The 6,000-nt window shown below is 39.7% G+C and overlaps 1 pseudogene; it reads left to right on the top strand.

Moving 5' to 3' along the window:
- Nucleotides 1–3,641: 3,641 nt before the first annotated feature.
- Nucleotides 3,642–6,000, top strand: part of LOC106000617 — a 39,610-nt pseudogene continuing 37,251 nt past the window's right edge.

The raw sequence follows: 6,000 nt of genomic DNA, 5'->3' as shown, positions 1-6,000 counted from the left end.
GTTCACCTTTGGGTCTTTGATCCTCTCCTGAGTGATCATGGAAAGTTAGGTACTCTCCATCAGATGGCTGCAAAGGACTCAAGTCTAGCCCTGGTCATGGTCTCCTCCATGCTTCATTTCAGCTGGAACTGGGTGGGACTGTTCATCACCAAAGACAACTATGGTGTGTGGTTCCACTCAGATTTGAGAGAAGAGATGGGCAATAATGGAGTCTGTTTTACCTTTGAAAACAAGATCACTTACAGTGCCCTTTCAGATTTCTCAAATGATCAGTTGATGCAATGCCAGCTAATGGACTCATCCACCAATGTGATTATCATTTATGGGGGCAGTAAATTTCTACTAAGCTTTATTCTTAAATTTAGGCAAATTTTAATTACAGAAGAGAGTTACAACATCTACAATGCTGTGTATGTTGTGGCCCAGGCCCTCCACCAGATGTTTCTTCATCACAAGTAAGAGCCACCAGTGCACAATGGGCAACCCAGGGCATTTCTCTCTTCACAGGTAATGGCTTTGCTTTTGGGTGACCTACTCTAGGCATGCAGACTTTCTATAGAAGCTTTCATAGCAGATGGAACCAAGTTGTCTGGCTCCATTGTGGAAAATACAAGACACTCTGGGCCTGTTGTGCTCTCCATGAAGTGATTGTAGAGCTGTGAAGACAATGTTCTGAAGAACACTGAATCGGTGACAAGGAAGTGCTGTGTTTACTGTCTTCATCCCCACTATGTGTGTAAAAACAATCCCTTTTCAATAGGATATATTCAAATTCTCCGTGTACATTTTTAAATTAACAGATCAAGGGTGACTAATTCTTGAAAACTTAATATTGTCTGGACACAAGTGGCTCAAACATGTGGCTCAAACCTGACTACAATTAACCACCAAAAAGCCAGAGGGGGAGATGTGGCTCAATGCATAGAATGATTAATTTGAAAAGAATGAAAAACAGTACTTCAAGTTAACTGCCTAGTCCCTGAGGTTGAACCACAAGGCAGCACACACACACACACACACACACACACACACACACACACGCACGCAGTGAACGAAGTCTTGCTTAAGGTAATCTTTCATAGTTGTCAAAAATATTCTATGATTCTACATAGTTTATTCTTTACCTATATTTCAGACTGATTCTCTGGTCACAATCACAAAATAAGTGATTGGAATGCAATTTAGAGCTTCCGTTGAGATCTGTCATATGATAATTCCTTATTTGCTTGGATATGGCTGGAGTTTCATTCTCTTGAAATTGAGTTTCTGCATCCCATCCTGGAAACTCAGGTTTTAGAACTTGGTAACAACTTAGTCTGCTGTGGGCCAGCATTGGATACAGTAGGTTGGATTCCTGTGGTGTGTGTGAATCAGGTGGTGGGAATGAAGAGTAATCCATTGTTCTAGGGTTCTGTGATAACTCTGTGAAGCACTTCACCATACTGTAATGTGTCCCTTTTAGCTGCATCCCTTTTTGAAGAATATCCAATTTACCAATCCTGTTGGAGACCAAGTGGTTTTGAATGAGGAAAAGAAATGGGAGGTAGAGTATAACATTATGAGGTTTTGGAATTTTCCAAAAGTTCTGGGACAAAGGGTGAAAGTTGGCAAGTTTTCTCCATTCAGGCCACATTGTCAACAACTGATTTTTTTAAAAAAATCTGACAGAGTGGCCCATAGGAATTACCAAGGTGGGTCATTTCCATTTTTTCATGCTCTCCTTTTGTAAAACAAAAACATATTTTTATTATGAATTAGTTGTAGAAAGATCCTAAAATTCCCTATAAGGTGATGTTAATGGCGAAATGAATGCCAAGATAGGGACACAAATGGTTTTTTTCTTTCTTTTTTAATGTATTTATAATGTACTATGTGATTTTTTGTTTCTTTGGTATGTTCCTCCCCCATTATATAACCCTGCTTTAAATGTATTGGATTCTGGTGCCCTGCATCTCGTATATACATTTTTCTAATTTGGGGAGGGCAATGAAAAAACAAACTGCTTAAATAGGCATACAGGTTGACCTATTGTAACCATTAGATGTACAAGACACTATATTGAAAAAGAACTTTACAACTTTGGTAGGGTTGGGGAGTATTTGGAGAGGTGGAGAAGGACAGGATGGTAGGGGAAAAAACAAAGGATGAGGCAACAATGATGGATAGGAAATGTACTCATTACTTAACTCATGTAACTATAACTCCTCTGAACAGTATTTTGAAAATAAAAAGAGATATAAAAAGAAGGGGGAAAAATGATCTATAGGAAAAGTACTCATTACCTTACTCATGTAACTGTAAACACTGTACAGTATCTTTACAATAAAAACATATATTTAATAAAAAAAAGTGTGAAATGGAAGAAAATAAAAGTTAAAGACTGAAAAATAAAAATATAAAAAAAGAAAATATCAAGGACCAGATGTTGATCTTCAAGATGATATGCAAATCAACATGAAATTGTGGATCTAACCCAGCCTTTCATTTCTGAGTGCCTATTGCTGCTCATTTCTAATTAAATTTTATTTTCTATTTAGCATGCACTAATAATACAAGGGGCTTTGTTATCAACAGTCCATCTCTGACACTGGCACTAGGCTGACTAGCAATTCTTCAAATATAAAATATTCAGAAGTAGTTTACCATCTCCATTTCATTTCTCTTCTCCCTCCTCCAGCTGGTCTTACCCAGACTCTGTCATATCAGTGGAGTACAATTTTTCTTGACACAGATCAAACACTCAGGAAGTTTGTGTTTGGTGTAAGGAGTATGTTGAGGTTTGGATTAGACCCTCCTGTACAAACTGAAGTGGTTGGGATGATTCTCTTTTCTCCATTATGTCTTGAATGAGTAGCAGAGAGCCAGACTGGTATCAACTGTCAAGAATAAAGCACATAGGTCTGGGAAGTTGGCTCAGTGGTAGAGTGTTTGCCTTGTATGCATGAGGCCCTGGGTTAGATTCCTCAGCACCACATAAGGATAAAAACGTCAGAAATGGCACTGTGGCTCAAGTGGTAAAGCACTAGCTTTGAGCTGAATAGCTGAGGGATGGTGTCCAGGCCCACAATTCAGGCCCCATAATCGGCCCCATACTCGTAATTATATATTACACATGTAATCCAAGTGATTCAGGTAGTTGAGATTTGAGGAAAGAGCTTCAATGTAATAATGTACCCTTTAGTATGGCTCTGGCTTGCACAGCTCTTTGCTGCTCTGCACTCACAGCTGCTGTTCTTGGGGTGTTTATCAAGCACCAAGACACCCCCATTGTCAAGGCCAATAACTGGGCCCATAGCTACATCCTGCTCATCTCCTTCATCTGCTGCTTCCTCTGCTTCTTGCTGTTCCTTGGCTGTCCCAATACAGCCTAATGCATCCTCCAGCAAACCACATTTGCAGTGGTCTTCACCATGGCTGTCTTCATGGTCCTGGCCAAAACCATCATTGTGGTTCTGGTTTTCATGCTCACTGCTCCAGGGAGAAGCACCAGGCAGTGGCTGCTGTTCTGAGTTCCTAACCTCCTCATCCCCATCTGCACCCTTATCCAGGTAACCCTCTGTGGCTTCTGGCTGCGAATCTCTCCTCCTTTTGTGGACAAAGATGCACATTCTTAACATGCCTACATCATCATCCTATGCAACATGGACTCTCTCACTGCCTTTTACTGTGTCCTGGAATACCTTGGCTCTCTGGCCCTGGCCAACTTCACTGTGGCTTTTCTGGCCAGTAACCTCCCTGATACCTTCAATGAGGCCAAGTTCATGACCTTCAACATGCTGGTGTTCTGTAGTGTGTGGCTCACTTTCCTGACTGTCTATCACAGCACCAAGAGGAAGGTCATGGTGGCTGTGGTGGTCTTCTCCATTTTGGCCTCCAGTGCAGGCCTCCTAGGCTGCCTCTTTGCCCCCAGGTTCTACATAATCTTGATAAGACCTGAGAGAAATTTTCTCCCCAGGTTCAGGGAGAGATAACGTACTGGAAGAAACAAACATTAAGAGCAACATAAGTGTTGCCTAGAATGTTCAGAGGCTCTGAGAACAATCTATACCAATTTGACAGCCACATCTTAGTTTAATGTGAGAAATTCTTTGAACAGTACAGGAGATGTTCAAGTGAAGGTGGGAAAGGATGGATTCATCATCGACTTCCATATGACCTTAGGAGAATCAATCTCCAGAGCTCACAAATAGCCAACTTGTGTATCTTATTGGACCAAATCACTAAGGACTTCCAAACTGAAATGGAAGAAAAATATTCATCACTATTGACATTTCGGTCCTTTTCTTTTCTTCTTTCTTCATTCCTTTCTTTTTTTCTCTTTCTTTTTTGAGTGACTTTTTAAGGTCTCTCTTATCGTACTGTCCAATCAATTTCTCTTTCTGAGATTAGGACATAATTAAATTCATTCTCCTTTTACCTCTCCACATCCCTCTAATCCTAATTTTCCCCACTTTTCTCCTTAAGCCTAATAATTTCTGGTTTGTCAAATTCTACCTTGCTGTTCTTAGCCAATGAATCTATAGTTGTTTGATGTTGAATAGATTGTATCTGTTGAACTAGATTGTATCTGCAGACTTTTGACTGTGCAACTATAGGACTTTGGTAGATGCTTGCCTTAAAATAGTGTTATAGCACAAAATTGTTGTTACTTTCATTCCAAATGGGCAGAACAAGCTGGAAAAACACAAGAAAAATGGCAAGTCCTGGTATCTCAACTCCCACTCATGATAATCAGGTGACAGAACAGTTCATGAACAATATAGAAGGGAGTTCCCAAAAAGTTCTACAAACACTACTGGTAACATGGTGAATGAAAAGATTGAAAACCTACAAATGACTCAGTGTAAGAATGACAGGAAGAGAGAGGAGGCAAACCGATGATCAATACAGGAATCTTGTGAGCATGAGAAAACTACTCAAAGATTGATACAGGAATTGCGTGAGCAGGTTGAGAACAGTCAAAGAGAAATAAAGGAATTGTGTGAGCAGGCAGAGAACAAAGAGAGACACAGGAATTGCTTGAGCAGGCTGAGAACCGTCAATGAGAACTGAAGGAATTGTATCATCGGGAGGAAGCTAATCAAAGTATAATACAGGAATTGCAGGAGCAGGATGATAATAGACAAAGATCAATAGAGGCATTCATGGAATCCATAAACAGACAGCTGAAAAAATCCAAGGAGACCACAAAGGGAATGCTGAATGGAGACCAACAGAAGGAATGGGATTCCAAGGAAACCATAACCAATCAACTAAGTGATTTGAGAATAAACACTGAACACCAAATTAAGGAAGTAAAGAAGTTCATACAAGATCTAAAACAAAGTTCCAACAAAGAATTTGAGGCCATCAAAGCCGACCAATTAGAAGGAAAAACAATTTAAAAAAAAAACAAAGTAGAACGTCTTGACAGTAGGTTAGACCATGCAGAAGATCAACTCTTGAGGATTCAAGACAGTCTAGATATTATAGAGAAAGAACATGCAACTACTTAAGACCAAACCAAGAAATATGACAAATCTATTCAACATTTGGAAGACACCATCAGAAGGCCTAATCTAAAGATATTGGATGTAGAGGAGCACCTAGACACGGAAGTTAATAGTCTAGGAAATTTGTTTAACAGGATCCTAGCAGAGAACTTCCCAAACATGCAAAAAGATAGGCCTATTCAGATACAAGAACCCAAATAGACCAGACCAGAACAGGATATCCCACCATTACAATATAATCCTCACAGGATCAATTCAGACCAAGGAAAAAAATCTTTAAAATGGTCAAGGAGAAAACATCAATCACCTGTAAAGGGAAATCAATTAGAATCACCTCAGATTTCTCAGCAGAGACAAGTAAAGCCAGAAGAGCCTGGAATGATGTATGCCATGCCCTAAAGACAAACAACTATCAACCAATAATACTGTACCCAGATAAACTCTCCTTCATAATTGAAGGTCAAACAAAACTGTCCCATAGCAAAATTAAGGAAACTGAAACAATTAT

Source organism: Dipodomys ordii, unplaced genomic scaffold (genome assembly GCF_000151885.1).
Source record: "Dipodomys ordii isolate 6190 unplaced genomic scaffold, Dord_2.0 Scaffold230, whole genome shotgun sequence".
NCBI lineage: Eukaryota > Metazoa > Chordata > Mammalia > Rodentia > Heteromyidae > Dipodomys > Dipodomys ordii.
This window is presented reverse-complemented; position numbering and strand designations above follow the sequence as displayed.